Source organism: Condylostylus longicornis, unplaced genomic scaffold (genome assembly GCF_029603195.1).
Source record: "Condylostylus longicornis isolate FDR11 unplaced genomic scaffold, ASM2960319v2 ptg000013l, whole genome shotgun sequence".
NCBI classification, from domain to species: Eukaryota; Metazoa; Arthropoda; class Insecta; order Diptera; family Dolichopodidae; genus Condylostylus; species Condylostylus longicornis.
The window spans coordinates 11,807,159-11,821,028 of NW_026577982.1; the positions used below are offsets into that span (position 1 = coordinate 11,807,159).

General features: G+C 22.9%; 1 protein-coding gene across 7 annotated transcripts in view; it reads left to right on the plus strand.

The window, feature by feature from the left end:
* The first annotated feature begins 744 nt into the window (after positions 1-744).
* LOC129605271 (partitioning defective 3 homolog) overlaps positions 745-13,870 on the plus strand; it is a 40,914-nt gene continuing 27,788 nt past the window's right edge. For 2 of the 7 annotated variants that reach the window (XM_055514918.1, XM_055514917.1), the window contains exon 1: positions 745-1,177. The gene's annotated coding sequence lies outside the window, so the exon portion shown is untranslated. The remainder of the gene's footprint in view (positions 1,178-13,870) is intronic. The other 5 variants (XM_055514914.1, XM_055514919.1, XM_055514912.1 and 2 more) reach the window with 3 other exon arrangements.

Genomic DNA, 13,870 nt, shown 5'->3' on the forward strand with positions numbered 1-13,870 from the left:
TGATTTCATTAAATGTATGCTGAAATGAAAATTTATGCGCCGATAATATTTAACGTGAACGGCGAAAATATAAGTCTCTCTAATAAATTTTCTATTGATATTCTACAAGCAAACTGACAGTTCATTTATCATAACCCTGGGTTTTTGATCAGTTTTTGCAGATATTTCTTTGGAAGGAGATTGCGGAATATATTATGTGTACTTGCCGTACTTTAACCAGTAACAATAAACGTCAAATTTATTGAACAAATCTCGCAATTAGTCAAAAAAAAATATGAAAAATTTTGAGAATAACGCTTATTATATTTTCTCAATGCATTTATTTAATTTTTATTTTTCTCAGAGTAACAAATACTAATATGTTTATTCCATACTTTTAATAATATAAACATATACATATACATATAATAAAATTTTAAACGAAAAGGTAATATGAGAGCAAAACAAATAACAAAAAATAACTGCGATAATGCAATTATAAACACCTGTAAGATACGATTTACAAACAAATTCTGAACCATAATATGAAAAAAAAAATACTAATACACATATAATATTATTAATACCACTACACTAACACATTATTTATAATAGTAGTAATAAAAGAAAATGAAAAATAACCTTCTCGCGCAAAACTTCAACCAAACTTATCTCTCAACTACATATGGATGGATTTACTAAAACCAGTAGAACAACTACAATTACCTAAATACCTTTTCAGTTTACCTAAATACTCGGTTATGGTACGATCAATTTTTTTTTAAATGTGAAAAGCAAAAATATAGCGGTAGATCGTGCGCTTGAAAAATTTATACGAGAATTTCGGCAAAAATTTAATTTTGAAAAAACGACGACGACGAATTTTATTTTTTATTTTAACAAAATTTATTTAATAAAATTTCGATCGATATTTTTATTCTTTTTTATGTATTTTAAGAAATTTATTATTTAAAAAAAGAAAAAATTAGTTGTTCGTGTTATTTACTTACTTGTTATTTAAAAAAAAGTATATACACACTTTATTTACTTTAGTGAACGAACAACACTCTTGTTTCTACAATAAGTGTAAATACCAAAGATACAAATTAAAAAAAATTATATAAAATATATAAAAAATTGGGAAATTTATTCTAAAAAAAATATTTATTATAAAATTCTAAAATAAAGATAAAATAACGTAAATAAATAATTAAATATTTAATTTGAAAAAAAAAATGAAAATTAAATTGCTAATTTAATTAAGAAAAAGTTTTATTATTTTGTATTCACAAAAAAAAATTATAAAAATATTCATTTAATGTGTGTGGTGAATTTCATAATTTTTGGTGTAATTAAAATTATTTTCACTCATTTTACTTAAAAATGGCATATTGCAATTACGAAGCGAGAAGAAATGCTCTCTTCTCTCTTCCCTGCTTCGTTCTCTTTTAAGTGTAACCAAAAATATTATAAGTAAACGTGTAGATTTGTTCAATTAAATTCAACAAATTTTGTTTTTGTTTTTACATTTTAAGTGATTATAATATTTATTTAATTAAAATTACCATACCTCAGGTAGGTACATAACTACATATACCTACAATACCTATACGCCATTGCATTGAAAAAGAAGAACATAATTGTGAGTCATGAATAGAAGATAACCGAGATATCTAGTATAGAAAATTTTAAAAATTTTTATTTCTAGAAAAATTTTATATTTTAGTTTTCTAAGTCATAAATGAGCATTCTTCGTGTGTACATACAGAAATACTTTGTGTATACGCTGTACTTGTAGTCACCATAAATGAAGTCTAAATTTTGTTTTTCTACTTTTGTTACCTAGCAAATATCTGTTACCTTTTTGTTTGAAACTATTATTTTTATCGTCATTGTTTTACTCTTCTTATGTTTTTGTTGTTTTTTTTTATATTTTTGTAAATATTAAATGTTATGTACCTATTTTATGATTTTTTTCCCATTATTTCAGTTCTATATATATATATATATACTTAGTGTAAGCATATGGTGTACTTATTATACAAGTACCTACTTATATTTAGTTATATTTATAGTACGGTTAGTATTTAAGTGATATTTTGGGTCAGATACCAATCCAACCATTATGAAAATAAAAATATAATTTTTAAATTGTTTTTAAATGTATTTTAAATATGTACAAGAAAAATTTTTTGTTTGAATTTTTTCAAAAAATAATAGTTAGGGTAATAAGATCCGTTATTGGTTTTAGAATTTCTTATAATTTTATTGTCACTAATCACTTTAGATTTTACATATAATTCTTACTAAGTTCGTAATTAAACTGGTATGTTCCTACAAAATGTGATTTCCTTAGAAATACGTATTCATAACGTTAGAAGGACGCATAACGAAGGACAAATTCTTAATTAAATAATTGTCTTATATACTTATAATTTAAGTAATCTAGTTAAAATTTGAAGAAGGAAACAGGAAAATCTCCATTTATTGTTATTGTTAGAAATATTCATAATTTTGAAATTACTCCCATAATCATAGCTTTAATAATAATATTGTTCTAGTCTAATTGCTGATAGTGGCTTGGATTAATAACTTTTAAAAATTGAGCAATGCAATCGCACATTTGAGCGATTTCTAATAATTTAAGACTAATATTCGTAATGTTTTCGCTCAATCATACTTAACACCAACAATATGTTGTAGACAAATATTTTGTCTCTGAAAATTTGTATGGTAAGAGAAACGGTCGTGTGCATGGTCGCGACTGCTTGCATTGACATCATAAAACACATATTTATATATGTATATGCTTAATTAAATAATTAATTGAAAATGAAATTTTTTTTTAAATACATGCAAGTATATTTACTTGGCAAAGATAATGAAAATAAAAATAATAATTAATGAACTTGTATTAGAAACAAAAAATAAGTTTGTGTTGTACAAAGTCTTGATATACGATAATTATATACCATTATTTATTTAATTTAAGATAAGATTTAAATAAATTTACATAATAAATGAATATAAGAAAAAAATTTATAAATTTGCATGAAAATTCAAAAAGCAAAAAAGAAAAAAAAATTTGCATGAAAAATGCATGTTGCATGAAACATCCTGATTTTACTAATTTATAATAATAATAATGTTTTTTTTTTCAAAGTTTTTCAAGTATGATAGCAGAATTGAAACGATATTGAACAACATGAGTATTTTAAGAGTAAGCAAGTCGAGAACAAGTTTGAAATAATCAATTTCTAATTTTCTTGTACTTATTTATGTATGTAAAACTTGTATCTGATTAGGTGGTATATTTACTGACAGGTTTTAATATGTAAATTAAAAATTTAATGTAAAATAAAATTTAAGTTAAGTATATTAAGTATGAAACAAAACATTTTTCTCAAATTGTATGCTATACTAGTATTAATAAGGCATAATATTTAAAGCATCGAACAAAATTTTGATAAACTTTTAGGTTTAAACGGTTTGAGCGATTTTTTTTGTCCGAAAAAATAAAGCGTTATCAAACAAATTGTATGAACAATGTTTGACGTTTTAATTCTTAAATTCCAGTTGAAATCCATTATTCTGTATTATTACATACATTCATTGCTCATTTTTACGGTAAATTACAAACATTTTTTTAAATTTTTTAGGTTTTATAACTATTTTTACCTAAAAAAAAAATATTAACTTAATTAACAATATTTTGTTTTGTTATCGATTCCCATTGTTGTTGGTTATGAATTCCAATAAATATTTGTATATTATTTTTGTATTGAAAATCGAAATCGTACAAGTGTTAATTAAGTGTTAATTGAATTGAATTTAGAATTTTACGGTAAAAACAATATATATATATATATATATATATATATATATATATAGGTAACTTATTTTTTTTCTTTAATAATAGATGAAAATAGATTAATTTAATTTAATACTAATATTTTCATTTTATTTATAAATGTTACTAATTTCTGCTAATATTTTACCATTTAGAAAATACTCGCATATTACATATACGTATTAGTAGAGACATCTGATGTCAAAATTATACATGATTAGTGACAAATTATTATGAATTTAACATTAATTATATTGTCAGATCAAAAAAGAAAGAAAAAGATAAAATTGAAATTACAATCTAATGCAAATAGTTTCGATATCGAATATATTGTTATATTATTCCAAAAAATTAAAACAAATATTTTGTTGACAAAATAATTTTGATAAACCTATCGATTTAATTGTTAATTAACAATTAATAAATTAGTAAATATGATAAAATTAATACTAATTACATATTTTTATTAAATTACTTTAGTTAACACAAATAAATATTTTAGCATTAAAAAACCGAAGAAGGAATTTATAAATACAACAATTACTGAATTTAGTTATTTTTTTACCACATAGTGAGGTAAAAATTCGTTCAAACAATTTAATTGCGACAAATCAACTATATACATAGGTGGATAAAATCATCGATTCGATAGATAAAATATAATAAAATTTAGTATGAATTCTAAAAAAGAATTTTATTGTCAAGCCCAAAAACTTAGTATTTAAGTGATTTAATTAACAAATTTTGCATGTTGCTTGTTATAACTAAATATATGTTGCATGTCATACATATACATATGTTGCATGTTATACAATATGTTGCATGTCGTTTATATATGTTGCAAATTACATACATGTTGCATGTTATACATATATGTTGCATGTCATACAAATATGTTGCATGTCATACAATATGTTGCATGTTAATATTAAAAATTATCTAATTAAATTTCATTGTTATAAGTACAATTCAATTTCTAAAGTTAATTTAATTCGAAAACAACCTGTTCTCTCAATAATGTCGAAACAAAAATAAAAAAAAAATAATATATTTTCAGTTTTATCTATGCTTAATGCAAAACATTATTTTTTTTCAACACTCTTTGAATAAAAAAAAAAGTGAATCTTGATTAAAATTTTCAAGTTGTGATAAAGATACTCGTAAGCACAGCGAACAAAAGTGATGACTAAGATTTAAAATTTACGTTTTTACTTAATTTTCAGTTTATTTTTAGGTTATCGGATACAAAAAATAAGAAAACAAAAAATATATAATCGAATTAAATTTGATTGTATTATAAATGACAAAAGGCCGAATATTTTATGAGAATAATACAATAGAACAACAAAAACAAAAAAAAAATCAATGAAATTCTAGATTTGATAAAGAAAACATTTGATACGATTTTTGAAATTCTTCTTTTATTACTAAACATTTTTTTTAGACACTTTTATTTATCGTTATCAAATCCTTGCATCGAAATTGATTTGATTACAAAATAAAAATTAATTAAAATTCCTTTATTACAGCCGTTTGAATTATAGGGTACTATAAATTTATCACCGCGTTTATAACACTGTAAAGGCAATTAACAATTAAGATTGAAATTCACCCAAAGTTTTACGAATTGTCGATTAAAAATCATAAGCGCAATTAAATTTTACGACAGTCTTGAATTGAAAAATCATTTGTGTCTCAATTAATTCTCCTAATAATTCTCTAAACAATCTTAATTCAAAGCAGGGCGATAAAAATGTTACGACAACTTCAATTCGGTTGTTGTATTCATTTACAGCGGATTTAAAATTTTGCCTACTTATCACTTTTACGATGATCACAGTTTTGGTGTTGCAGCGCTCCGGTAATATCAGAACTAAAAAAAATTTACATTGAAGATGAAAATTTTAACTTATACTGCAAAAATGCAGCCCTAGAATCTATTTTGTATAGTGACTTCTATGCGATAGAAATTGAAAAATATATCGATAAGGTAAAAAATGTTCACTTTTTCAAACAATTCTCACAGTAATGCTCATTTCTACTGGAATCACAAATATCATATTTAGTTTTTCACTTAGGTATTACAAATTGTTTACACTTGAATTTAATGAAGGGGAAAATCCTTGTACGTTTTATAAGTTCTTATTTTACTAATGAAATTGTGAATTCCCAAATTATTGTTAAATAAAAAAAGTAATATGAGGGTGGACAACTATGTATAGCTCAAAGAGTAATTGAATAAATTTCGATTAGTTACGAATTTCTTTAAAACAGAAAAATATTTTTCAACTTAAAACCATCAAATAGACCAGCTGTATTTTTCTTATTGTTATATTTTTTTTTTTCGATTTTTATATGAACAAATTTTAATCCTTTTTTATACAGTTGAATTATTTTACATTTAAAATATTGTTTTCTATATAAGATTATGTAAGATATTGCATTGGAATTTTTTGAAATCATAAACCAACCAACAATATAATACCGATGTAGTGGGTGTTCCAATAATGGTCGTGATTTTTTTTTAAAACCAAAATTTAGAGCAAAAAAAAAAAATAATTGAATTTTATTAGTTTAAACAAATTATGAAATTTTTTAAGGAATTTTCATTGTTTTCAATAAATATTTTAAAATTTTTGGTTTTATTATCAGAAAATTTTATATAGACAAATGGATGACATAGGAATTCTAACAAAGAATTTCATTTTGATATTTGAATTACCAATGCTTTTATTAGAATTATTAAATAAGAACAAATGACACATTCTACAAGTGTAGAAGTGATTCTTTAATATTCCAAATTTGGTATCGAAATTTTGTAAGACCATATGTGAGAAGACAACAATTATAATATTGCCTTGAGAATTTCATTGTTTTTAGTATACAAATAATTCAATTTATGCTGATTTTTGTCTTACTTCCTTGTTATGTGAAACAATTACAATTTAATTTTGCTAAAATTAATTTTAACAAAATTAAATTGAACTAATTGCTAATTTTTAAAGCGTTTTATTGCGTAATAAGTTAAATAACAAACTCTAATTTAATTTTATCGTGAGAATTGCATTCTAAATACAATACGAGTATTAAAAATTTGTATTCTTCCTTAATCTTAATCTAAATCTTAACATCAACATTGATTAAGATTATAGCGTTAAAAATCTAAAATCGTATTTGACTTCGATATTATTTCATTTCACTGCTTAGAGAATTATTCATTTTTAAACTTGATTCGGTTTTATTATTTGCGATTATTCATTATATGTTTGCATATTTTAATATTCAAATTTATTCTATATATATTTATTTAATTTATTCTAAATATTTACTGCTGCTGCTCTTATATAATATTATTAAGTATGTATCTATATCTGATTACTAGTTTTTAACCACATTCTACACTCGATTGATTATATTACCATGGTCACTCAAATAACTAAAATATCTAAAACCTTATAACTAATATAAAAAGAAAATTAAAATAATTAAGTTATCGATAGCAGCACTGCTGGTATCTGTTATCTAAATATACTAGTTAAATGTAAATAATCTTCTGTAGATTGAATTAAAAATTAATTATAAAATTTTTTTGATTTACTTGTGCAATTAAATGGAACGATTCTACTATGTGGTACATGTAATATTTAAAAGAGAAAACAATTGCATAACCAACTTGTTTTAGAAAAATATGAGAATACGCGATGATAATTATCAAGTAGTGGCTATTGTTATTGCAACTATTTTAGTTATTCTCAATAATTATTGTTGCTGATATTTTATATACTTAAATATTATTTTTAGTTTTGTTTGTTCCTATATTTTATTTGTATATATACATGTATATATTATAAACATAATTATATTACAAAGGTATAAAATTGAAAATTGCGTTAAATATAAAATTAAGGTTAAAGTAACTGCAAATAATTGAAATTTCCGGAATTAAAAAAAATACTAAGTAATATTGAGAAATTCAACAAAAAAAAAAAAAAAACAAAGTTGACATTAAATGTTTCATTGTCAGTTTGTTATTTACTTATTGTTTTATTATACTTACGCAAAAATGGATACTGAAATATTGAATAATGGCTATTAATATGTCAAATTAAAATAAGAAGCTTATAAAGTGTTAAACTTGCAAAATACGTGTTGAATTTTCTATTCAATAATTAATGTGAGCTACTATGTATGTACATATATGTATTTTCAATTACAAATATAGAGAATTTGCAGTTGGAACGCATAAAATAATGTACGTTGAATAAAAAAATGAAAAATTTCATTCACAAATTGATGGCGTTTCTTTTATGAATTCCTTACGTAATCTCAACAGTAAAAATTTTAACTAATCAGTTAAAGAATAATTGTGAATATTTTTTAATGTTCACCTTGTCAACTTGTCGATGCCACCGATAGATGCCTTTAATAATGTTTATTAATTAAATTACAACCGAAAATGTTTGACACTAAGTAGAAATTTTAGAGTTCATTTAGTAAAAAAACGATGCAGTTCTATTATGTTTCTTGACAACTATTAAATATTAAAATTACAAAAATTATTATGGAAATTGTTTTGATTTACTTATAAATTAAGAAAATGTTGGCTAATGAACTCTGATTTTATACAATTTTTAATGTACTGTAGTTTAATTTCTTCACAGTGTTCTAATTATGGAGTTGCATAATTATTAATGACAAGTTGAGTAACTAATACAAAAAACTAAAAACTGCCAACGTATATTAAAAATTGTTGAAGCTTTATCTTTTTTTTCCCTCTAATTATGTGTTCTTATTTTAAAATTAAAGGCTGGCTTGAATGCCATGCAAAAAATTATTAAGTAAACATAAAATAAAAAAAATCGACATTTTATGAAAAATGAACCAAAAATGAAAAAAAATCAAGCGGAAACTCTGTGCTAACCTAAAATATTTTGCATATTATAAAAGAATTCTGGCACGTAAACGTTTTTATTTTCGAATTTTTGTTGGTAAAACGATTAACGGTAGTTGTAATTTTATTAAGTATGTATAAACTAACGATGGTTATGCACAGAATTGTTATAGGTACTTACTTTAATTACAATGGTGACTAGGAATAAAATATAGCTTGAGTGTTAATGTAATATGATCGTTTTTAATACAAAAAAAAAAGTTTACTAAACTAAAATATTTTTATGCCTTTTACATATTTTTTTTTACCATAGTTAACTTACGAATTTCTTACATTTTGCTTTGTAAATATAATTTGAAAGTAAAATTTACTTAGAAGCGTTTAAATATGGAAAATAAGATCTTGTAGTGCAACACCATTAAAAAGAAATCCGTTTTAGTTACGAACTGTTGAGATCTCTGTATCGTACACGGTATTGGTTTAATTATATTTCATAATTGGTATTCCATATGTACACACATGTGTTGGTGTGTTTATGCACTATGTCAGATTAGTATTGTGAAAAGTAATAAGAATAAATAGTTAAATTTCATTTGAAAATCATAAAATATAGAAGTCCAACTCTAAATAATATTTTCAAATTATTTTTACTTTCTTATTTTGTTATAAAAAATTCTTTTTATCTTTAATTCTCCAGGTTTCAGCTTTAATATTAAATTTCTTTAAATAAATAATTTAATGAATAGCGTGTCGAAACTAAAATGCGATTGGAAAACATACTTTTTCGCTTTAATTTTTTGTATAAATATTTATTAATATTAGATTCCATGTCGGACCGTATTTTCTGATTACAGTAAAATTAGAAAATGTTATATTTTTTGTAACCGTACTTATGTATAAAAATTAGCAAAATAGCAGCTAGTCAAATGATGAATTTATGTTCTTATTTTTCAATTTCTATTATTTATCGTACTATGTTGCCGATTTATAATTTATGTGTTTGCTTGTATACGTATATATACTATTATTTATGGAGTTATTAATGGTCTTACTGTTGTATATGATTACAGTCTTATTGTATAGCGATAGTACACATGCTTGTAAGAGTCTTGCAATAACTAAAAATTTATTATTAAGCGTTGTTATTTTTTTTATCTTAACCCTTTTTTCTCATTAAAAAGGTAGCTTTTACTCGAAAACTACAGATCAAATATAATTGATTTTAAAAACAAAAATAAAGATCTGTGAATTATCTTTCAAATAAGTGTCTAGTGGTTACTACATTTTGCACGACTTCGAATTTATTAGTATTTATTTACATTAAGGAAAAATCTGGGGTCGGTTAACAAGCTGCCGTTCGAAAACAAATATGTCGGCTATTTTATATATTTTGTCAAAAATTTTAATTCTAAATCGAAAAATTTGAAAACAATTTTAATTTTTTTTTTATTACTTTAATTTTTTTTCCATATTCTAATCAAATATATTTTTAAATATTGTGTGAAAACTGAAATATTTTAGATTATTTTTTTATTCTTAAATTTTCCTATTTTGTAAACCTAACCTAATTTATTTGCTGTTAATTTAGAAAACATTTAAATAGAAATTATTAATCTTAAGATTAAACTATAAGAGTTTGATTAAAATATTTTCCAAAAATATTCTAAAATGGCAAAATTAGTAAAAAAAATATTTTTATAGTTTTTAAACTAAGAATGTCTGTAGGTGGTATAAAATGCTTGTTTTTTAACAACTTTAAAATTTATTGTATTTTTAATTGTATTTGTTTAAGTAAACTGTTAAATTTGTTGTTTTTCATTTTTACTTTAGCACTTATTGTGATTCAAAGAAACGATTAGAAAATAAAAAAAAAAACATTTTTCAAAATGTCTTCAAATAAGGAAGTCCATATATATTTTTGATAATTTACTATTAAGTCTAAAAATTATAAAAGTATATATATCGTACCAGGTATCTAGGTAAGTGTATTTTAAAACTCATCAATTTATAATGTTTGTATAGAACATAATCGTTAAAAGGTAGCCTAATTTCGAAAAAAGAATTAAAATGGCAAAATTTTTCTAGTAAAAGAGGAAAAATTCAAAGAGGTAAAAATAGTATGCATAGGCTGATGTTTAAATAATATAGGGTGATTCTATTGCTGCTTACTCTTTGTGCTTTTACACTAGATAATTTAAGTAAGGTTTGGGTTCAGCTGTCATCATGAAATTCCGAATTTGTTTACTAATTCACCAGTGAGAGACAAACACTCAAAATAATATTTATAGAAAATATAGTTAATATTTACTTTAATTATATTTAGTATGAGTTATTAATTCCAAATTTTGAACGTGTCATTTTACTACCAAGATCGTACATTTTGGAGGCCTTATTAACATTTGCTGGTGTCTGAAATCGTTTGTTTATATAGATCAACTGGCACATATTGCAGCTTTCGGTTGAGTAGGTATCTATAGAATTGAATTAATTTTATACATTCAAGTACATATGTATGTTAATTGGCCCGTTCCTTTTGTTTATTGAAATCTCTTTATATAAGTAACAATTTCATTTAACTTTTCTATAGCTATATTTATTTTCTTATTTTGCATTATATTTTATACAGTATAGTGAAGCACATACATATACATATGCACCTGTATGTGCTTAATAACGCTTTACACCATCTACTATACATGTACATATAAGTATGTCAAATTATTTTAGCGTAAATTTTATGTAAAAGGAAATTAAAGTAAAACTTTACATATTTACATGCCAAATAGGATATCAAATTCTCATTTCCTTTAAACAACATAATATCGTCAACCATTTTTTCTTTTAAACATAAAATGTATTGGATATACTTACATAATAAAGTTAGTATTTGAGCGAGTATTCATAATCTTTGCAAATATATCAAGTCTTTTTTGTAAAATTTGTATATGTACCAGTATATATTTGCATGTTACTCAAAAAAAAAAGATTAAAAAGACATGTAAGGTATAACGAGCATAAAGCAATAACAATAACGAGGGTATTATCGTCAATCAAGAAACTGAGAATTAAATTTTGACATGATATAAAGAAAAGAAGAGTACAAGTATAGTTGAGTCAAACCAATGGTAGATAAAGTTAGTAGCACTTTGCAAATATTGCTTTTAAAAACAATTTATTTTCATTCACATACTAAAATATTTCAAATGATTGCATACATTTAGGATGACAATAAATAAAAATTATTAAAAATTAAAAATGTTAATATAATGATTAATGAAACATGTCGAATTCGACGTTTAATTACGTGAGTTAAAATTAATAATTATATTTTTTGATGGCATGGCTTTCTGCATTCAAAGAAACATATGGAAAAGCTCGCAAGTTTTGGAAATATAAAGTACAGAAATTTTAAATTTTATAAATGTCGAGTGACTATGACTTTTATAAAGGAGCCGATAGGTAAAAATATTCTTCTACGGAAATACGTTTCTATAGTAAAGATCTATTTACATATAAAATTTCAGCTCTCTACAAGGGTGTAAACGGACGGACGGACAGAGTGAAACTAATAAGAACTTATTTTGAAAATTTTTCTGGAACTTTGAATTTTTAAATTTTTTTTTTATAATCTGAAAATATTCTATCAGGTCATAATAGAATTTCATATGAATGAATTTTTGATTAAACCCTTGTAACTAAGAAGCATTTTTTTTTGTATTCTTCTTTTCAAATCAAAAGTCTTTTCGTTTTTTGCAAAGCAATCCAATACATTTAGTCTTCAGCTATGCTATTGAATGAATTTTCATAAACGAGTACTTTATACTTATCAGATTACTTGAATAGATGCAATTTTTTTCTTATTTTTCTTTATTTTTCATTTTGATTTTTTCTATTAATAAAATAATTTATTTTCTTCTCGTGTTTGCTATAAAATATTTAAAAGTTGGAATATTGATCTTGAAGAAAGAGCATTTTTTAGTTTGTTAATTTGTGAATGAATAATTTTTTTATTTTTTATATAAGCATAAGTATTAAATGTAATTTTTAAGATGATGGAATTGTTATTGCTTATGAAGTAGATTTTTTTTTATTAATGAATTTAGTTTTTGATGGGGTATTAAAAATTTAAACATTAAATGAATAAGTTTTAACCAAAAAAAAAAAAAAATTAAAATATTGTTATAGTTGAGAATAAATTTTGTAATTTGAACCAAACAATTTTGTTACAAAAATGTAAAAAATTAAGATTTAAATTCATTTATATTAGAAAACTCAGATATTGTATTTCAAATTACAGCATAGAGGGAAATATTACACCCTCTTAGAATACTGAAATTGTTTTAAATATTTTCAAGCATTTCAACAAAAAAATTTATGCAGTGTAAATAAGCCTCATGCCTGCTCTTATATTATAATTCACATAAGACCTACATTACTTATGAAATTTATGAAAAAACACGAAATCTATCAGAAACGCTTGCTAAAACAAACAATATTTATGTATATGGTTAGCCTATACAAGTCCGAATTAAATCATGTTTTGTAAAATCATAAACATATTGTAATTTTAAATCTGTATTCGGCAACTCCATTAAATTTAGAAACAATTTCTCTGCTTCAAATATAACTTCCTTTATATAATACTCGTATGCAAATCGATAAAGGAAATATAAAATTTAAAAAAGTTACAAGTAGAATCTTTAAAAAAAATTTTAATTTAAAACTCAACCTTATTTTAATGCAAATCTCTGTATACTTAAATATATATGTACAATATTCAGAATTAGTATAATAAAATACTTTTAAAAATAACAATTTATTATGTAACTATAATTAGAAATAATTGTATATCGAGTGTTATTTAAAGGTTATTCTTATGCATATAACGCAGTGATTACAACAAAAAAGAGGTATTAATATAATAATGATGTAATTGCCGGTATAAATTGTTACTATCATAGTGTGTACCTTATACATACATACATACATAAATTAAGTTCAATTTTTAATTAGTATACATATCTTTACACTACAGGTGATTGTATTCAACAAAATGTAACTATATATAAATTCATAAACAGTACAAATACACACTTACAATTTAAATTAGATTTTACTTCTCAATTAAATTTATATAATTTATTTTTTAC